At 41.0% G+C, this 22,258-nt stretch overlaps 1 protein-coding gene across 12 annotated transcripts in view; it reads right to left on the bottom strand.

Annotated features, from left to right (window-relative positions):
* The window catches only part of ZBTB20 (zinc finger and BTB domain containing 20), a 503,318-nt gene that overhangs the window by 118,032 nt on the left and 363,028 nt on the right, over positions 1-22,258 (bottom strand). For all 12 annotated transcript variants that reach the window (XR_012676358.1, XM_075167036.1, XM_075166988.1 and 9 more), the window contains one exon: positions 5,310-5,364. The gene's annotated coding sequence lies outside the window, so the exon portion shown is untranslated. The remainder of the gene's footprint in view (positions 1-5,309; positions 5,365-22,258) is intronic.

Here is a 22,258-nt window from a genome sequence, read left to right as displayed (position 1 = left end):
TACTTGCTCTTGGTACCATTTTTACCTTATATCTGGTGTGTCCATTTTATGGAGACAGGTATACAACATAATGTTAAAGCAGGGTGCATCAAAGAGGATTTCTGCATAAGGAGAAGTTCTGACAATACATTACAGAAAAGAAGGAGAGATATTTGGCAATATAACTGTAGAATAGCAACGTGCTTGCCGAAGTTGGAAGATAATTTACCATAACTGCAAAGGGAATATTCTCAAAAACTCTGCTACACTCTGTAGTTGTGCCATTTTGCGCAGTTATTTCAGACCTAACAAACTGGACTGTCTTAATATTTTGATGGTTGGTGTTCAAACTGCTGTAGGAAATGCTGCTACTGATTCAGCAAAGAGGTCTTTTCCTCCAAATACATTGAATTATGCCAGTGTGGGGTAAAAGCGCACTGAACAACTGCATTTTCTTTCTGTCCCTTCATTTTTTCTAGCTAAATCTAAAATATTATGCTCCTAGAACTGTCTAGTTTAGAGTCCATTTTTTTTCTGCTGTAATCTGTTATATTTCAAAAAAAGCTAACACTCAATACATTATATTATGCTAATTAGATGAAAAATAACCCAGAACAAAAAGATCTCTCGTAAGCATAATGCAGAAAGGTGTGACATTTTCAGCTGTCATGCTAGCCAATCTTAAATTCAATCTCATCCAACTTCAGTGGATACCTTGTGGGTATTGCAATTAGAAAGCAGGTTGCACGCATGCCTCTGTTGTATCCACACACCAACTTCACAGCTATGGGCAGCCATTATTATTTGTTAAATAATTTGAATGTTAACACTTAAACTAACGTTTCAATGAAAAACTAGTATTAAATTTTGCCTTTTTTTTTTTTAACCCGGCTACTTCTCTGCTTTTCTGGATATTGGGTCTATTTTTATTAAAGACATTTTAGAATAAAAGCAGGAACTTTGTCAGATTTGTTTTAAATAAGGGTTTTTTTTCATGTAAATCTATTGCTTAAGTCCATTTGATGGTTATGTCTTCAAATAAAGAATAAAGCTTAAAGCTGTGGCACTTGTTCAAGAACATTAATCCCGAGGTGCATTCCCAGTTATACAGTTTGATTTCTATAAACACGTCAGAGCAGAATTTCTGCTCCACTGCTATTTCGAGCCTGTTTCACCATTTCTCTCATTTGCAAATGCCAAATAAAGGGCCTCTGCCCGTGTTGTTCTCTTTTTTGGAACATTCCCTTCCTTCAGGAGACACAAAAAGCTGGGGAAATAATATCCCTTTCCTGTCTCAGATTGCTGTGTAGGTGACCATTCCCTTCCAACAACTCCTCATTTTCCGAAGCAGATCAACTGATTCTTCTGGATAATTTGCATGTCTATTTATTACATTTAATTATGATAATTCTTGAAAAACGCTAACTCTTGAAAGCTGTTGTAAACATAAGGCTTATTACATCTAGACTTTTTTGGCATTTTGCAAATGTTCATTTTTGATTCATGAATAAGCTTGACCTGGAGGTTATTATCCTCCTCTGAAGTAATGGAGAGCTTCTTAAGAAACCTGAGAAGAGAAAAGATGCCTCCTCCCTGTTCCTGATGTAGCAATCACTGCTGTTGTTCCTCATCTGCAAAACAATACTAAGCACACTAACCAAATAAAGGGATTCAGACGGTGCTAATTAGTTGCTATTTCACGATGATGGTTCAGAGTGCTAACAGATGACAGTTTGGTGGTGAACAAGTACCAACAGCAGGGACACATATATAGATTACAAAGACTATTTCAGCATCATCATGTCTGATAAAGTGAATACGTATTCTCAGAAACTGGCAACTGGCAGGCTGGAATACTGCTGGGTGTCTTTTGACATACAAATCACTGACCATATGATGGATGGTTCTCATAACTATGATGAGATCAGTAAGATGCTGCTCAGCTTCCCTTAGGTCATCATTACTTGACCGAATACGTCTTTATGAAGCTGAGGAATAAATGGCACTTTTTTTATTTCTTTTTCTTTTTTTTTTTTTTTTTTTTTAAGAGGATGTCAAATAACAAGGATTAGAATCAGTGCCGAATCTAATAGGAATGATGCTGGAGTTCAGTACAACCCGGTTACATCAGAAACCTATTTCAAGGAAATGGACAGATGTCCATGGAATTAGGTTAACATGTCCTGCAACTTCTTTGTATCTGGATCACTTTGGTGCATTTCTGATTTGCACTTACCAAAGCTAACAGCGGATAACTCTTCAATATTTTATGAGTTCCATCTGAATGGGTAGTGCTCTGGAAGTAAAAGAAGTGTCCTACTGTAGCTACCTATCTTACTGTAAAGCATCTTAGTATTGTTGATATTGTTACACACTGTTGACAACATGATAGAAAGGCTCAAGACCGGTTGGAAGACTCTTCTTCCATGAAAAGGTCTATTTTTGACAAAGAATCCACCTACTTCTCTTGAATTCCTGAGGACATTCAAGTGGAGCAGAGATTAATTGTATTCCTCTTAAGTGGGAATATCGGTTCGGGGAGAGATCCATGAAACCCTTCCACCTCCAAAACCTTGACTCCATATAGTCAGACAGACACGTGTGTAACCTGGGGGAGGAGGAGGAAGACGACTCTGAATCATCGGCAAGTTGTGGGTAGGGATTTGAGAAGAGAGCCCAGCGCCGGGTACTGAGGAGGGGCAGAACAAATAATTTATTATCTCTAGATCAGAAACATACTTGACAGGTACCATTAACAGCTTCTAATGTAAAAATGTCCCAATTCTACTTTTTCTGTTACCCAAAAGAACTCAAGAGTATCACTGACCTGAAGGACCTGTCTTCCAGAGAGAAAGGAGAGAACCACTACAAACAATACACACTCTATGCACATGCCTGAAATAAAGTGAGGCTCCTACGGAGCTTGCTAAATTGGGAACAGAGGAGCACAAAGAAGCCCTTGGCTGTGGAATAAGCCTGACTTAAAGAAGCAAGAAAGTGTGTGACTCTAGTTTTACAGGTCAAGAAACAAAGGCAGACGGGAAACAACTTACGCATGGTCACACAGCAAAGCACTGTTGGAGAGGGATTTCAGCTCTGGGTTTCCACACGCCTACCTACCATGAAGCCAACTTGCTGCTTCCACCTAAACTGCCTTGTGCCGCAGAGGTGGAACAATGATAAACTGGTGCCTTTGTGCAAACGCTAAAGGCTCACGGTCCCTGCCAGAGACATAAATGATTTTGCCGCTGCTGCAGGAAACGTCAACATAAGCGGCGTGCGCTTCGCGTCCCTGAGTATCATTAACACTTTTTATCGATATTATGAAGTTCTGCAACAAAAATAATAGGATTTGTCAGGGGCCGTTATGAACCGCCCCTGCTGGATAAATACATAATACATGATGGCAAAGGTCTGATGGGACTTTAATCAATTGCCTTTCCGAGTCAAATAAATGTCACATTAGACGTAAGCCATGTTGCATTCTGTGGGGGCCTCTGCTCCCCTCGTCTCATGGGCCTGACACTGCCACGGGGAGCTATGCACACGCATAGACTCCTACTTATTTGTAGCAAATATATCAGAGCAAAACTGGAACAGCACGTTGTAAATTACAGATTTGGGACACCCTATAATGAAAGGCAAAGGGGAAAGGGAAGAAATATGGGGACACCATCGGCATGATAGGTCAGCTCAAATACATCTCCTTGGTAGCTGGCATTGTCATACCACCTTTCGTAGTCACTGCAGCGTATCTCATGTTTCTGCCCACAGGGCAGGGGAGAATGAGGCGAGCCGTTTCTTTCTGCACCGCAAAAGAAGTGAGTCAACTTAAACGTTAAAGTCACTATTTTAGGTCTAGTATCAGGAAAACAAAGCTCCCTGATTGTTTCAGCATGCACCTGAAAAAATTATGAATGTCCATTTGCACTTTAGCATCCCTTTGAAGAAATTCCAACAATCAAAATGCAACTTGGACATAAATTTGCAGGTTTAATTCCTCTCCCAAATATGAAAGAGCTATTTTTCTTACAGTGCTATGCTTCTATGTTTGTCTTTTTTTTTTTTTTTTTTTTTTTAAATTCCAGGCAGCATTTTAACAGCCATCTACTCTCCTCTCTGAACGGGTAGTAGACATGAATTTAAATTGTAAAAAGGACATCTAAAGTAACACAAAGTCTAGGCGTATTTGGACATGGAGTTCTAAACCTAAATTTAAAAGTCCTCATTATTTTTGGCATTCACTAAATACCTCCAACTTGGACATCCCAAACAGTGGCTTAAAATGCTTGTGGACATTTGGAAAACTTTGGTCTGTCTTTACTTAACTATAGTAAATATTACGAAGTGGTAGTGCTATATTTCCCTTTATATCGCAACAAGAAGCGTCATTGTTTTAAAAACACTAGATTTCACTGCCAATATATATGAAGGAATCCCAGCAAAATGCAACCTTTTGTTCCAAATACGCAAAACCATCACGTGTCAGAACCCGGCAAAATTAAAACCCAAATGAAAACAAACAACCTCTCCCAAAAGTTCCATCCCCTATCCCCCCCAAAAAGGAAAAGGCAAAACTTAAGCCATGAAAAATTTAATTCTTCCTTCTTCTTTAATTGTTCTAGGTCTTAAAAACACAATTATCTGTATTAATATAGTATTTTCTTCAATTAAAAAAGTCACTGAATTGACAACTTACATAGCAGCAGCCAAACTCATGAGTCTGAGAATCAGACCAGGCAAGAAAAGAACCCTACATAACATTTTCCAAAGAAACCACTAATAGATTTTTAATCCCGGTATTGTTAGATGTCAAAGAGAATACAGCATATTTAATCTATCCAGATAAGAAGAGTAGGTCGGTATTAGACAGGACAACACATAGGACTGGGAAAGAAAGGGTCCCATGCCACAAGGTCAGATTTCAGCAAGGACTGGTTGAAATGCTAGTTGACTGTTTTCTACACTTGTTTTATGCTTGCACAGCACGGAATACTATAAGCTTTACTCTGAATCAGAGTGCAATAGCCCATCACAACACGTATATCCCCAAATATAACAGAAATCTTCCATGTTGTCATCCAGAAATGCACACATAAATTCCAGATCAATCAATCACACAATGTCACAGAACTAAGTCCGAGTCCCGTAAGCTGACACTGCATTAAAATCCTGGACTGCTGCATTAGAATAAAACTCAGTACTGAGTCCTGTGGCCATGGCGAGCAACAGAGAGTTCACAAGGGCTCCGGGCTTTCTTGGATGGAACTTGAACAAAATGCACAACTCATATCAATGAAAAGTATAAAATGTTTGGTATAAATACTTACACAAGAGACAGGACAGGTTCCTTCAGAGGAAGGCCACAAACTGATCGTGAGTGATCTGAGAAGAAAAGGGAGAAAGAAAAAAGGAAATTAAGTGACAATAAACTCACTAAACGATACCAATATAAAACAGGGATCGAGGAGACTCACAGATGGTAGCAGTTCCCACAGGAGAGAGAAAAAAAAGAAGTGTTTTAAATTCACAAACTGCATAAATCTTGGAAGTTTTGAAATTACCTGACCCCAAAACTATGTAGCAGAGAAAACTGGTAATGGCTGAGGAGCCTTTCAGTCCTGGGATAATTCCTAGCCAGCAGAGACCAAATATCCTCTGGTGGCTGCTCAACAGCCTCCGTGAAACAGGCTTGTGGCTCCTATGGACAAATGCTTTTATCACAAAAACACTGCCAGATTTGAATGGCATCCTTCTTAGCAGTCATGCCAGATGATACAGGCCTCTGAAACAGAACTCGTCTTCTTGATCCTGACCTTCACAGAAGAGGGGTTAGGCATATTATTAGGGCTGAGGATGCTTACATTACGGCTGATAGCTGCACAGAAAAAATTGTGTTGTCTTAGTTCCTTCTGTCAACACAGTATCTTTTGGACTTGACAGACTTGTTACTCTGAGACCCCTAAGAAAAAAAATGGCTGCATGAAAGCGGAATGGCTAAAGGATTGCAAACTTTCGGTAGACTACAGGTCTACCTTCCAAAGTCTACTATGGAGTATCTAAGCTTTATTGCCAACACATTTTCCAAAACATATTAACCTGGGATGAAGTAATAGGCAAAATGAATCAAAGCCTGACGCTCTGAATTGCAACAAGAAGATACACTCCTGTTGGACACAGAAAACGAAGGCAGATGCCCCCAAAATGTTCGAAGATACAAATCAGTCCTGTCCTTGCTTCCCTTCACCAAGCTGAAAGAAATTCAGGTAGTCAGATCAGACAGCGCTCTCCAAAAGATTGCTATCAGGGGACCAGGAGCACGGTGGACAAAGATCCCGGGATCCATGTGGTGTACTCCAGTACTTAAGTCAAGACATGGCCCTCACCTACCGTTTCCTGCCTAGTTACAGGGAGAGATTAGCTCCATCATTCCTCAAAGCAATTAAAAACATTCAGAGAAATACAAACCTAAGTTGAGATAGTGAATGAAAAGTGAGGAGCTATCACAGGAGAGAAAGAGAGAAGGCAGGCAGAAAATTTGTTCAGAGTTGTGGCTATTATTTGTGGGCATTATGGGTCTGGTAAAGGAGAGTGTGAGAGAAAGCACGTGTGCCTATCTAGTGGTTGGTCAGCCGCAAGGGAGGTGGAAGAAATACAGTGAAGAGCAGAGAGAATCATAAAAACTGCAGGGCAGCAAACAAGATGCTTATAGCATTCTTTGGAAAGGCCACCCGGAGAGGCCCTGTCTAAGAGCAAATTTCTCTTTAAAGAAGCTGACTGATCCCACTGTACGGAAGATTTGCATGAGACAGATGACAGGATGGATTCTGCCCAGGCTGAAAAGCTGAAGTGCCGTAAGATGAAAGGAAGGGCAAGATCAGGCTGGTGGAGAGCAGGTCACTATTTATGTTCCTTTCAAGAATCCATTACTCCGATGAACTTTAACAGGGAAGTTCTCCCAGTGGAAAAAACTCCCCTGCGAAGTATGTATCCCTTATTTTCCTCTTACATTGCTCCTGAAGATTTAACCATGAAGCCCACAGATTCATCTGTGATAGACTATATGTGAAGGACTGTGAGCGGCTGGTAGTTGGGAAGTATTTCTTTCAGGGTTTTGCGCAGATGGGACCGTGAGCTGCACACCGTGGAAGAACCTGAGACAAGAGGTCTGAGCAAAGAATGTGCCTTGGAGCCCTGGAGTTAAAAAAAAAAAAGAAGAAAAAAAGTTTAAAAAAAAAAAAACAGGAGGCATCTAGCATGGGAAAAAAAACACAGAATGGAAAATTTCAGGCTGAGTGGTTAGAGTTTGGCTCTGTTATAAGCAACATAAAACAAGTTCTCTTAAGGGAAAGAGTCAAGCAACTTTGATGACATGGATGCCAAAGAATTTTACAAATTATGGCCTGAGACTCTGGAGGTGCTGAGTAATGACTTACACCAACATTGCCATCGGATTTGCTATAAGAAGTGAATAAGACTGCCGTACCTAATTAAAACTGTAGGGTAATTTTAGACAGGCACAATATACTAGAAGCTGCAAACTACAATCTGGCAAATCACCAGAACTGAAACACCATATTTTTTTAAATGATCACAATTGGTCTGGATGCTTGATTACCAGTTTTGTTCAAAAGCAAATATGTGAAAACAAAACTTTCCATGTAAAGTATTGGAAAAACAAGATGTGTCTGAGGAAACTATGATTCATTCCAGGTTAGATAACTGCAGAACATGTATGCAGGAGAGAAGTGGGCCAAATCCTGTTCTCACTGCCCTGTGCGATCGTGCTGACTTAATTGAAACCATGAGCAGAACCCGAACCATTAAAATGCTGGGGTGAAACTTTTTATCATATGGCACTGTTTGTCACTAGAGACATACTTAACCTAATTACATTAGATTAACACAGTAGATTTCTTCAAGATATACTATTATATAATAACATAAAAAAATGAAGTCTAAGAAAGCTGACCATTTTCCCCAGGTCTCCGTGTTATAAGCAGAATAATTACCTGTCTCTAGTTATGTCATTTGTTTTCAACCCAGTTTGGCTCTATTTGGTGGGGTGGACAAAGGGAATCCACTGATCTTTTTCATATTGAGTTCCTAGTGTTAATTAATCATTATTATTTGGAAGCTGTTTTGGCCATTGGACAGAATAGCCAGGGGCTAATCTTAATCCTGCCCTTGCTTCTTTGTGGCCAGATTCTGCCCACTTTCTCTTTCTTTGCTACGTGAATAAATCCCATTTAAATCACAATGACTAAGAGACAAGGCAAGGCCTAAATGTTAAGGATACTTAGGAATCTATCCCCCCCTTGAGTTTAATGAGAATAAGGTTCCTAAACACTGAAGAATTTCTATTTATGGGGAGTTATGATGGCAAAATCCAGCCATATGAGTTACATTATATAAGCAGGTAATCGATTTATGAGGCTAACTACCATTTTCAAAAGTGACAGGCATTCACGTCAAAGTCCATTGGAAGTCAGTGAAATTTTGGCTGTAAACCACCTGGGGACTTGAGAATATTTTGCCTTTGTTAGCCTAAGCTCTGCTCACTTTCAACGAAATTAACATCTTAGGTGCGAAAGTCATTTTTGCAATTAGCATTGAGTTGCTTCTTACAATTTAGTCACTAAATGGCTTGAGTTAACCTGCTTCAAGTGCCTTTTTCTTAGCAGTAAACTGGGACAGCGATTCTGCTCCATTTTTGCAAAGTGATTTAGGATCTCTCTGACCTAATGCACTACCGATGTGAGAAATGTTATGCCTTCAGCCCCTAGATCGGCAAGAAGCGGGCAAATTATGAACTGCCTGAAGCAGGGAGGACTGGCAATGGATTCAGATAATCCTAAACTGACTGCTCTTGCCTCAAAACATTTTCACCCTTTACCGATAGGGAACCAGCAAAGGGCACAGCTTTATCGTATGTAATCTACTCAGCCTATTGGATCTAAGATACGGAGTCTTGTCGCCCCTCTCCTCCCAGATGCACAACACCTGCACGGTATCTAAACTAGAATTTAATCCCAGTGGAAGATGAAGAAAATAATTCACTGGAGAATTCCTCTGTTCAGAGGGGGCCAAGCATGGCCATGCTGGGGGAACACGGTGAAGGAGGAGACTCAGCTGAAATTCAGTGGAGCCCTGTAAATGATCTGAGGGGGCAGAGAGGCTGCACTGCGTCTCTGACACAGCAGAGACAGATTACAGCAAAATTAAATTGAGGATTTTAGTGGATATAATTGTTGTTTTTATATATTAATGAACAACAATAATACGTGATTCTAAACTGAATACCAGGTTTGACATTTAATCTGAGCGCTCATACTATCCATAAATGTTCATAAACGTCACAAGACCCCTACCCTTTGATTGAATTACAATCTAGTATGCAATTTAGGAAACATGGATTAATCTACATAGATTTATATTTCTGCAGGTTACATTGTTGTTTGTTGATTTATACCCTTTTCCCCTAAGTGCCCTTTCCATCGAGAATCCAGGAAAATACATGCAAATCTTTAATAGGAGAGCAGCTCAAAATCCAGTGACTAGCAGCAGATGGAAACTTGGCTCAGTGAAACCTATACTAATTATCATTTGCTTTTTGAAGTCACCTCTGCTAATGGCCAGCAAAATCTTAGTCCCTGTGATATCTCCTATTACCTTCACATTAACTCTTACTACAGCCAGCAATCACCTAACATGTTTCTTGGCAATGCTGTGCAATTAAACCGCCTTTCAATCAGCTTGCTGAGCAATCCAGAAATGGAAACTGCCTTAATCTAATTACAAGAATGCAGAAGAAGGCAGTCAAATGTTACGTTAGCATACCAGAAATGTGACAACGCCTTAGCCACAGATGTCACACGCGAGGTAAGGAGCCACATCAGGAAAAGCGACATGGCAATGTATAGAGGAAAATGATCTTCAGGTTCTCCTTTTCCTTTTTTTTTTCTGTGGTCATGCTACTTGAGGTGGCCACCTCCTTTAATCAGCCAAAATATCTGGAATTTCACTGTCACCTGGATTAACAGGCTTCACTGCACAACGGTGTCTGCTTGGGACTGATAATGACACCTACTCAAACAGTGTGCTGCAGCACGGAAACGGTCCAAAAGGCCGATCAGACAATAGCACTTCTGCAGATCCTGACCTCTGCAGAGGCCCAGCCCGGCTCCCTTTGAAGCCAACCAAGTCTTCTCAAAGGGTTCATGGGGCAGGATCTCCTTCTTCCTCTGCACCTTTACCTCTATGTGGCTCCTAGAAGAGGGACGGCTCCCCAGCGCGGCCTTTGTCCTGGTGGATTCATTCGTCCATACAAGGCCGAAGAGAAGGGCTGGCTGCTCTATCCAGTGCGAGAGAAAATGAAGGTCACTCGGTTGAGTTCGCGCTAGGAGCGGAGGAGATGGTTTTACAACTGGCAGCTGACTGCAGTGAGGGAGAACGCACAAATGGAGAGGCTACTGCAAACGCAGCCTGAGGGCCAGTTATATGGCCGTGTATCAACTCCTAGTCTACGGTACAGGAGAATCAAAATAAAATGATCTTTGAAAAATGACAAGGAGGTTTTGTACATACATCAGAATTAAGGTATGTCTGTATGCATTGGAACGCACCTCCGCATGTATTTTGGTTATGTATCATTAAAGAATTTGAAAAAAACCTACTCAACTACAGGTGCGCATGCTCTTTTTAATAAAACAAACAGCTAAACTGTGCTTCTGTAGGGAATGCAATGATGACTTGAGAACAATTTTGAATCAAAATTTATCGACAATACTTCTATCACTCATTTTCCAAAGACAGAGTTTGTTTAGAAGCTACAGTCCACAGAAGATAACAGAAAAGGTAACTGACTTTTTTCCTCTCTCAAACTTGAAGGCAGAAAACCTTGCAGTTTACCTTATCACATACTGTAAAGGATTCATGATATAGCTATAGCTTATATTTTCTTTAATTAGTATATAAGTAACTGCTTAGTATCATTGTTAAATTTGGACCAGAAAGTGTAGTAAAAGGAGACTTTTTTATTTTTTGTAATTAAGAATAGCTAAAATGTTAGCCTTGTCTTTTTCAAATTAAGAAATATGTACTGGGAAAAGGAAACTTTAAATGTGTGTTACACAAAAATGCTTTTATAAATCAAAAACTTCACGGACCCTTAAATAGAAAACACAAAAGAAAAGTCTTGATGGAACAGATTTTTCAGCACACTCCGCTTGCCAGGAAGGCTGGAAAATATTATGTTTTGATAAGACAAAAGAAATTAATGCAAACAAAATTTGGACTTTCAGGTATATGTAAGCTAATATGTAAGCTGACTCATTCCACAGGTAACTCGGCTCAAAATAAGTCCTACCAGCTGTTCTCAGTGAAAACAATGAGCTAGATGAAATAAGAAAAGGAATCTCTTACATCTGCAAACTGAACTCTAATTAACATCCATTGGAGGTCTCCAGCTCCCTAAGAAGAACTTCAGTCAAGAAAAGTCTCTATGCAAAACACCTCTGAGGAAAACATCTTTAAAAGAAGAGCAGGAGAGCTCTCTGGAAGCAACAGCACATTACAGCTTAAGCAGCAGTTGCTTTAATGGGCTCAGGGTGAGAGCAAAACTAGCAAAAAGTGGGGGGAAAAAAAAGGTTAAATATATTCTTGCTTTATAATCTAAATGTAGCATTTTGAGCACGCATCTTGACTTAAGATGGCCTGAAATGGTATTACTTTGAACTTTCAGTAGCTGTAACCACTGACTACATCTTTGAGGAATTTGTAAAAATATGTCAGACCAGGACGTTTTGTTGGCAGGCACTTGGCCACCGCAGCCTCACGCAGCTCAGCCTACTAGCAGAAGGAAGCCGCCTACCACCATCCTTCCAGTGCCATGGCACTGCCCCTTCCCTGCTGTCCACCACAGCCCCGGAGGGGTGCATGGACAAGGAGGCCAATGCTTCTCGGGTGCTGGGGGACTAATTCTGGGAAACAGAATAGCTGGGAAGGGGCGGCCGCTGCCAAAATAACTCCCACTGCCTACTTCTGACTGCCCAAAGGGGCTGCGCTGTAGGCCACGTTCACTGCTCTGGTGGCAGCAGCTGCCTGCTCCTGCCTGTCATCTTTCCAACGTCCCTGATGCCCTTCCCTTGTGGCATGGCTGTGCGTGCTCCCATCGAGAGACAGTGAAGGAGCAAAGGTGGCCCTGGAAAAGATGGCGGTTGCGATGTGACTGGGTTGTTCCCATCCAGCTTACAGCCTGTTCCCTGCTCGCTCTTGGAAAAGGGAAAAAAGAAGTCAACTGTTGACCAGATGAGTTGTCTTTGTGGCCCACAAACAGCTTGGGCACTTCCATTTTATAAAATATTTTGAGTTGACTACTCTTGGCACTTGGAACTCAGCTTTGAAACCTTAAATAGAAGAAAACAGAAAACATATCTAAACCTAAGTATACAAAGATATATACCTAAAGGTTCTGGCTGTCTTTCAGGATCATACCCTAAAAATTAGGTCTTAGCTCTGCTCATGGCTGTAGGTGAATTTTCTGTTCTGAGGCAGCATGGTTGAACTGGCAGCTCACAAGTTAGATCTGTTGCCTTGCACCATAGCCGCATCAAGTCATGCTCTTCTTATTGCAAGCTGGATAAGCAGAGAAACATATCTTCTGCTTCCCTGCTTGGAGGTTTGTAGCTTCAGTGCACGGTCCACGTTCCCTGCACCCTCCCAAGTTCTTGTCCTGAATTCAGCAGTGCCAAAACTGGACTACACAGCATAAGAAAGTACAATCAAGTAACACTGAACTATTTAAGCAGACTACACTTGACTAACTTAAATGTTAAGCTGAGAAAGTACGGTACTAGGAATTAAATGCATCTGTATTAATAATAGCAATTAGTGAAGTTTGTCTACTATTAAGAAGGAGATAATTGCTATGAAATCTAGTGATACATACAAATAGGTTACTGATGTGAGGAAGTGACCCTGGAAAATGAGTTTAAGTTATTGGTTGGGAGCTTTCTATTGCTAATTATTATTTTCTTTCTGGGTATTAATGTTCCTCCAGGATGATCTGATAAATCTAGCGGTGTTGTGATCACTTCTCTAAATGGTATCTTTGGATCATATGTGGTCCCAAGAGCCATGACACTCCAGTGTACTTTACGTAATTTATTTCCAAAGTGAGACGTGCTGACTCTCCATAATATTTCTTTCATTTTAACATCTGACTAACATTCAATTTGGGACGTAAGTACTCCAATATATCATTTTTCCCTGAAGGCACTGCAGATCAGAACTAAAGGGCACTGGCTGAGTTGCGAGTACCATGAGGCTCTGAGGAGAGGGTGGGCTGGAGTGGGGGACACTGCTAAGCCGGAGCTGCAAGGGGATTGGAGGGCTGCACAGGGGTGTGGGGGTCTGCACCATCCACAGGGATGTGGGGGGCAAGGGATATGAACAGAGCTCTGGCAAGCCCCAGGCTGGGGTTACACTGGACTTTAAAAATCCAGCTTGCTCTCTTTGGTGAGAGCTGCGTGGTTTAGGACTTGAATATGAGGGTGTCTGATAAATCAGGAGCAAAGTAGCAGCAAGATCATTACAGAAAGTGTAAGTATGTCAAATCCATAGTCACCATCATTTAACGAAAATGTCAGAATGTTTTCCTGACTGCCTATCCAGTAAAGAAATCACAACGCGACTATATGAAGACCTATAGGAAAATGCTAAACTGACAGATACTGTACACAAGAGCAGCAGATCCTTGAAAGGTAAGGTACCATACTGTTTGTGCTCTGTTTTCTACAATTTGTACTGCTTCGAACATGAACTGTATTCTTGTGACAGTATGCAACACTTGGAACGAGACTAAAAGCATTACAGAAGTATTTCACTTGCCTTTAAACCCCTGCAGACCCACTGAAGTCACCAGGGTTATGCAGCTGCACCACTGTATGCAGTGTTAAGCCCCCAGCATCTACAAAGACAGGTTAAATATGTGCTTTTTCTGAGTTTTGCAGAAGGAGGACCAACTTTTTTTTTCAAAAAGGCCATAATCAATACTTTGGAATTCATTTTTCACCTGTTTCTTCTCACTCTGTGCCTATTAAAATAAATCAAAACTACCTTAAAAAGATCCACTAAAATGGCTTCTGGGAACAATACTCTCCATTTTATATTCGGTATGAGAACAGTGTACTCTATGGCATGCTGTTAGTTTTGTGACACGTGCCCTGAAAACCAAGTTTCAAGGGAACTAAATTTTTCATTGCTCTTTTAGATGGGGACGAGTGGCTGAAGAGTCAAGCCTGCAGTCTCATCACTGAACCTGATCCCTCTCATCAGCAAGTCTGATGCTGTTTTATAGGATCCTGCCCCTAATTCTAAGTTTTAATGCTAATATATCCAAACTATCTCCCCCCTTCGTTCCTTGTTTTATCAGTTTAACTTTGACACGCCTCCCTCCAGGACCCTCGCCACCAACGTGATGCTGCAGAAAGGGAGTTTAAGAAGTGAGACAGCAGGGTAGCTTAGATGGCCATTTTTCACCAACTCTTCAATCTTAACTGGCATATCCATTTGATAATATAGATAGAGGACAACACAGGGTAGTTGACTGAATCAAATTACTGCAACATGCAATTGAAGAGAAAAGGTATATGCCCCAGTCAGACATGATATAAAAGAAACCACACTGTAAGTCCCTGGCACCTTTCCTAGCAGGACTCACCCTCTGAAGCGACACTCTGTTCCAGTCCTGGACTTCCTCTCCTGAACAACCAAACCATCTCCGGCTATCTCAGCCTGGCAATTTTATTTGCTGACCCAGTCACCAAGTGGAAATAATATTTATAAATGAATGGTGGGATGGGCTTCATGACTGTTTGAATTATTTCTTGGGTTTTCCAAACTTCCCAGTATTCCCCAAACCAGTATAGTTCATCCGTATCAATACAGCTCATCCGCAGAGAAACTTACGTGCCTTGAAGCTCTGGAGTTCAATATGCGTAGTCTCAAGAGTTTTATTCATTCAAAAAAACCCACCAATGAGCTGAACGTTACCTTTTGCTTTATAGGGGGAATTGTCCTTATTCCCATTTTATGGAATGAAAAAAGGAAAGAAGAGAAAGCTAAACTGATGTTGAAGCTGATCAATGCTAAAGCAGAACTGCGAAATGGACTGACATCTTTTGATGCCCATTTTAGAGCCTGATCCACATCAAATGAGAAGAAAATTCCTTAAAGAAACCTGAGAAGCCACCTGCATGCTCCTTTCAATGAAGAAAAGCTGATCCCTTTGATTGCTGAAGCCAAACCAAGCAGCAGACACAAAGATTTTACAAAGTCTCTTAGTGGTGAGCCATAGTTTACGCTATTTATCAGCTTTCCTGCAAAGCGTTAAGTGTCCATTTCACAAAGACAAAACCAAAAGCAAACAATTCCAAGAACTTATCCAAATCCAGTTTACATAGTTCGCTGCATCCATTCGCTTCAGAAAAGTAAACCCTTCTTTATAGGTTGGAGTTGGATATAATCATTATACCATTTTCCCAGCTCATCTAAAAATGCAACAAGTTACAGTGATCAAAAAGAGGTTTATAGGTGAGTCAGTTTAAGAAGCAGCACAACAAACTGGCATTACAGTCTAAGAACATGTCACTTCTATAGATGGACCCTGTCTCATAAGCGATTGCAGAGTTATAGTCGATGTCAGTTTGGGAGACAAGTGGGGGGGGGGGGAAGACTCAGATCCAAGGGATATACTGTATAGCATGAGAGCAATGCTAGCTTTATTTTGCAACCCATTATTTTCATAAGAACATGAATCAAAGAGATAAACTATGCCAATTTGTTCATAGCTGACTTGTTACAGGATATTGTTTGAGTCTTCACTAATGACTCCTTGAGGTTGGTTATTACTGTGATTAGGAGTTGGGAGGATAGAGGTCTGAGACCTTTCAAAGGAAACATTTCGTGCAGAACTGTTACAGAAAATAAAGTCAGCATTACAGTAACTTTAACAACCCAACCAGGATAATGGTCTGCGCATGCAGACAATACTTTTGCTATTTTAAATGAGGGAGATAAACTCCACATAAGATGGGAAGCTGAGATAACCAGCTACTCAGTCTTGGGGATCAGAAAGCTGTCAGCTTGAGAAATATGAGTATCTGTGGAAACGCCCTGGAAAAGGAAGGATGGTGAAGTTATTAGCAGGTGGCAAAAAAAAAAAACTTTAAAATTTGCTTTTGGTTTGTGGCATGGATAAATAAATTAAGGAATCTGAGATGCTTCAATACCCTTGGTAGATTTTGTTTTTCTCTTTATGCAAAAGCAGGCTGTATGCAATGCTATTCTGCTCTGACAGTTACCCCCAAAAGACCGGTGGCTATGTCCATCACTGAGGTCGGCATGAAAAACTCTACTGGCTTCATTAAGAATGAAGCAAAGAGGTAGCTCTGCAGCATGTTCATTTGTAGCAATGGCAGATAAAAAGCATTCCTTGAACACAAAGGCAGGTTTTGTGGGATCTGGTTCCCCCCCCGACTCCTATCTGCTTTAGTCACAAAATCTTAGTTTCCTCATTCCATAAAAGGGAGATTAAAATAACTCACTTCCTCAGAGGTATGTTGTGAGGGGATGTATTTAAAAATTAAGAATCCATTTCTTTCATTATCAACTCTGTCATTTATCAGCTCTAGCTCTTATCACCAGCATCTAGCACTTGCCAGTATGGCAGGATCAGAACCAACAGTGTTTGCCCAGACCCCTTTGGTACTTCTGATAGCACAAGGTACCTGGCAAAGGTACCACCATACTGCAGTTAACCATGTATTTGAGAACAACTAGAGGGTTTCCTTATTCAAAGCACTTAACAATTTCCATTTCAGTGCAGGTGAAATGGTGAAAAATACTGAGGAGAGAAATGTCTTCTGTATCCAGAGCTTTTTAATGCACCTGGACATTAACAGACCAACCTACCTGCTTTATGAGCTAAGCTCCTGTCCTCATCTGAAAAGGGCCTTGAAGAAAAGTTACGTATAATGTAGTATATATATGGAGTATAATATAATGTATATATGTAGTATATATAATGGAGTATAATGAGCAGACTCTATTTACTAATATAGCTGTACAGAAAATGCATATGTTTTCCTGGGGACAGGGCAGTGGCGAGATATACCATGTAACCTGGCAGAGGATCACTCCTTTCTAGCTTCAAAGAAGGGAAACCCACACAAGCAACCAACCTCCCCCATCCGCACCATAGGAAAGTGATCACTGGGAAGGATTTAATGGAATCAGCTTGTCAAAATGATGAAGCTGAAAAAGCTTTTACAGAATATGTCCATGACAAAAACTTTAGCATAACGTATATAGTGCAGAGTGGTTTTTGTCATGGCAAAAAGGAAGGAATATCATTAATTTAGACACTAAGTGTAAGGTTCTGCTAAAACCCTCCATGGGATAAATCGCAGAAATACAGCCTTGACCAGACAAATGGAGCCAGGCAAGTCCCAGTTCTTGTTAGAAGTTATCGAAAGTGCCATTGAGTTTTTAAAGTCTGTCATCTCTGGTAGATGATAAGAAAAGGGTTGGGCTGTTTTCTTCAGATCTACAAGCATCTGGCTACAGCCTTGCTGAGGCACATACATGATTGGAATCGAAAATGAGCTCTTTTAAAAGTGCTTCTTAAAGGGACCCTATTCATACGCAGTACTTTCTCCCCAAATCTTTTATGGGAAAAAAGCTCATTACGGTCACACAGACAAATGCTGTATAATCTTTCACCCTGTCCACTAGCAACGTGTTCAATCCAATTTACAGCACTTCCCGCTAGTCGAGTTCTGGACTCCCCACCCAGCTCTCCTAAATGCATACCCATCCCGACCCACTGCTCCCCACCCGCTGCTCTTTCAATTTCAGGCTTCCCTGGAGCACCGACTGCCATTCATGCCTAATAGCAAGGTGGAGCAACTTGATTATACAACTCTGAAAAGTGAAATTTCTGTGCCTTTTGTGCTGAAACGCCATAATTAAGACACATATTATTGTATTTTGGAACGCTCCGAGATAGGATGAGAGTGGCCTTCGCTTCAGGAAATGACATTTTGTACCCATGACAATTTATATTCAGCTAAGAAACAAAAGTTTCTGACTGAAGCTCCTTTACACTCCTTCCCAGCTTGCTGACAGACCCACCCCTGCTCTTTGCATCCGCTTCCACGTCAGCACTAAGGGAAGTAGGGCCTGGCAATTAGTAGAGGGAAACTTCCAAGGAGTCATTTACCTGGCTAATTCTGTCCTTGTCTGCTTTTGGAAGGTCCACCAGCAGATTGCAATTTTTTTTCAACGCAGCCTATTTTTTAATCTACCTTGGGCAACGCTGTTCACTGAGCACATGCAGTCTGCTTCAAGTACTTGACATTTGGAGCAGGGGTGCATAAGTGGGATCAAGCAATGCAACAGACCACGTCACACCACAGACGTACAGCATTGTTTTTGCCTCCTGACTGGATTAAAGTTAAACCCTTGAGCCCTCAAACCATGTACTCAAGCCTGTGCTTAACTTCAAACGTGTGAATGCAATGGGACTCAAGCATGTAATTAAAATTTAACCTTTACTTCAGGTTCTATTTAACAGAAATGGACTTATGCATGTGCTTTGTAGAGACAATTTATTGAGCTGAAGTAAGAATTGGGAAGAAGAGATGAAGGCATCATTGGGATTTGGATTCATTCAGGATTAGAGAGGAGAGGAATGTTACTATGGCATTATAAGAGACAGTGACTTCTTTTAGAAGACAAAAAGCCTTTTTGATGCAATACTAGATTTACTCATACTCCTGGTTAGGGTTGCAATTTGGTTTTCTCTCACCATTTTTACGTATATGTAAATGTGGTATATGTATGTCCACCGCCATTTGCAGAAGGTCAGGCCAGCTCGTGGGCTAATTCCTTTGACTGCACAAGGGAGGTGAGAACTGTGTGCCAAGCCATCTCTCGCAGCACTTACCGCTTACAGGTAAGCTGATAGTTCACTACCTGAAAACATACGAGCACGTGATTTTTAAAGTGGGCCATTTGCTTTCACTAGAGTAAAGCCTGCCTGCTCGAATGTTTGCGCAAAGCAAACATATGAAGGGCGGGACTGCAGCTGGAGCAAACTCATTTGTAAAAGTAAGCGAATACTCATGGACTTTTTGTGTGTGTGTGCATTAATGTCCACACAGTTGTTCTTTTATTAGGTATAAATGGCCTTTCTGGTCGACACCGAGAAACAGCGCATCGGTGCTCATCCCAAGGAAATATTCACATCTGCCAGCCTTCCTCATCTGTCAATATGCCCGCGCACAGGGTAGGAGCAGGGGTGAATCAGAAGGCCTGCGCAGGACTGACAATAGAGCTTGCATCAAAGGTAATATTCCTCTGCCTCTCTGAAATGCAGACGTTTTACAAGCCTTTCTCCCTGAAGGAATTAGGATTAGACTTCAAAGCTGCAGAACAAAACAGAGTCATACAGGCACACAATTATTGGACTAAGTCCATGGACAATGATACCAAGGGGTTTAACGTTCATGAGATCTTTTCAGACTATTGTAGTATCCTCTCTCTTCTCAGAGTCCTCCTCCCAGAGAAAGCCTCCGACCCCTCTGGCAGCGGCTGCTGTATTAGCTGGCATGACAGCACCATGTGTCCCCTACCTCACCGCTGTTATCGTATTCCCACTAGAAAGATTCAGGATACATCGTTCACGTTTTTTAGTAAAGGAAAGGATTACAAGGTACTAAGAGTATCAGGCGCAACCCCACCAGTCCCTCTTTCACCCAGTTCTCTTCTCCCAAGCTACTCATTACATCAACTCTAAATTAATTTATCTTAGGTAAACAGCACAGAAATATTATAAACAGAATCAACTCCTCTTCAACTTGCTACACTTTTTTTTCTTTCACATTCTTTACAAACAGAACTGGAAAAAAATAATATACATACATAACAGCAAATGTTCTCTCACTATTTTTCTTTTTTCTGTTTTTTTAAACTGTTTTTATCTTATATAAACAGTGGTGATGGAATTATAAACACCATTATTCCACCTCCATGTTAATACTCTTATTATCTTGCATAAACAGAAGGGAACGAATATGTACATGACACCAATCAATCCTTATAAAAAAAAAAGGAGAGAGAAGTTTTTATCTTTTATAAACAGCGGAGGAAGAACTTAATGAATTCAAAATGTAGTTTTCCTGTTTATATTATTATGATCCGAAAGTAGAAACCAAATGGATGTATATTCAACATCGCGTAAGCAGTCAGTTATGAAATACTTTCTTTCTGCTGACTTCAAGAGAAAATGCAGTATTAGTGAAATCTGCTGGTCCAAGAGATCTGAAAACTGGTGGCCTGAGTTTAACCATGGAGCAGGCAAGCCAGGGGCTGTACTGTCTTCTCCTGTGATACTTTTGCCAAAGTTCTTCAGCCACTTCCTCGAAGGGCCACCCAAGATAAAATAGGATAGCTCAATCTCTGTGGTGAACCGCTAGTACTTGGTCTTTCTGCTGAGATTGCCAGATACAGGGGGCCGATTAATACAGATGGATTTTGTGTAATGTGGACACCTGCCACTAGAAACTGGGCTCAGACCCCTAAGTCGTTTCACAGAGGCCACCCAACAGCTGTTCGACAGTAATGACTTTGGGGCATGAGTGACCTAGGTCGCATATAAACGTGTAACTTCAAGCTGATAGGCTCCATATGTCAGTACTAATCCCCATAACCACCCACGCCTTCTGCTTGCTTATTTTTGCGTGTGTTTGCTTCTGGCTGATCTTCTAAAGCCCATCTCCGAGCCCAAAAGATTTTTCCCTATACCTCATGTGTCAGACTTAACCGGGATGAAGTTTCAATTTTTTTTCCCCTCTACCATACTTTCCTATGGTGGATCAGCTCTTCCTTTGCTTCAGTCATGCAGAGTCTACCTCTTGTGCATCCTGAATTAAGTCAGTCATGGCAACTGGGTTTCCCACAAAGGACAAGTAGAGGAGATTTTTTTTTTAGGGCCTGTCCCTTTTCAAAAAAGGGGCTGCTCTCCAGGTTGATGATGCTCTTCTCTGCTGCTATGCTTTGCAAAAGCAACATGCATTTTGTTTCAGCTAGTCTGGTATAAACACAAGCTGGGGTCTCCTACATAGCTGGGTGCAACTGGCAGCCCAGGTGGTCAGCCTTGCATTTCTTTTGAAAGCATTTATTCTGAGGTCTCAGCCTGAAGACAGCTGCCTCAGGGGTGTAGGTGTTAACTCATCCTGCTTTCCCACTCCCCACAAAGTTGGGACCTTTGTATATGAAGAGAAGATCACTCGAAAAATTAGGACCCAATTCCACTGTACAGATTTTAACAGAGTGCATGGTCTGAACCACCTGCTAAAGGGCAAAAATCTCTTCTATGAGTTATTCTATGTGCTAAGGAGATCACACAGGAAAACCTCTGTAAGAAAATTCAGGGGAATTAGGGCCAATCAGGGAATGCAGAGTCCCTCTGTTTAGGGACTAGAAGAAAGAGTTTTGCTTGGCAGCAATCTGCTTTGCTGCATCTCAGACTGTGAAAAAATTTCCTTAAAATAATAATTGCTCAGATAATTGGGATGCACTGATCATGAATATAGAAACAGTGTTGTCTCCCCTTGCTTCCCTCCTTTCTCCTCCTTGTATTCCATTTATTTTCCATATTTGTACATACTCTGAGCCCCAGTTAGTGACCCTTCTGCATGTTATCGGAGAAGAGCCCTGAGATGCAAAGTCCTGGCCAGCAGGATCTATGTCTGCATTTTCGCTCTTCACAGGGTTGTTTAAGTCTAAATTTTGCAGCATAAGGCCCTCTATCTAAAAAAACGTCTTAAAGCACCAAATTAAACACACAAGGGAGAAGTAAGGCCTTTCAGAGGAGGGTAGCCAAAAATAGAAGGAAAAAAACATATTTCACCATTTGTTTTGAAAACACCAAAAATGATTAAAACATATTATAAATGAAACTAAACTAAAAAAAAAAAAAAAATCTTACCATATGAACAAATTCCCTGCCAAGTTCCATTTTTAAATCAAAGCCATTTTAGGCTCATATGTCGAAAAAGAGAGTCTTAAACTAACAAACTTATGTAATGGATTTTAAAAAACTGCACAGACGTGCTTAAGTGAAATTGCCAAATCTGTTCGGACTACATGAGGAGAGAGGAGGAGGAAAGGGAAGGACCTACAAAGGTTTGGGATTCATCTGTGCAAGTGCCCC

This window comes from Calonectris borealis, chromosome 1 (genome assembly GCF_964195595.1).
Source record: "Calonectris borealis chromosome 1, bCalBor7.hap1.2, whole genome shotgun sequence".
Taxonomy (NCBI): domain Eukaryota; kingdom Metazoa; phylum Chordata; class Aves; order Procellariiformes; family Procellariidae; genus Calonectris; species Calonectris borealis.
This window is presented reverse-complemented; position numbering and strand designations above follow the sequence as displayed.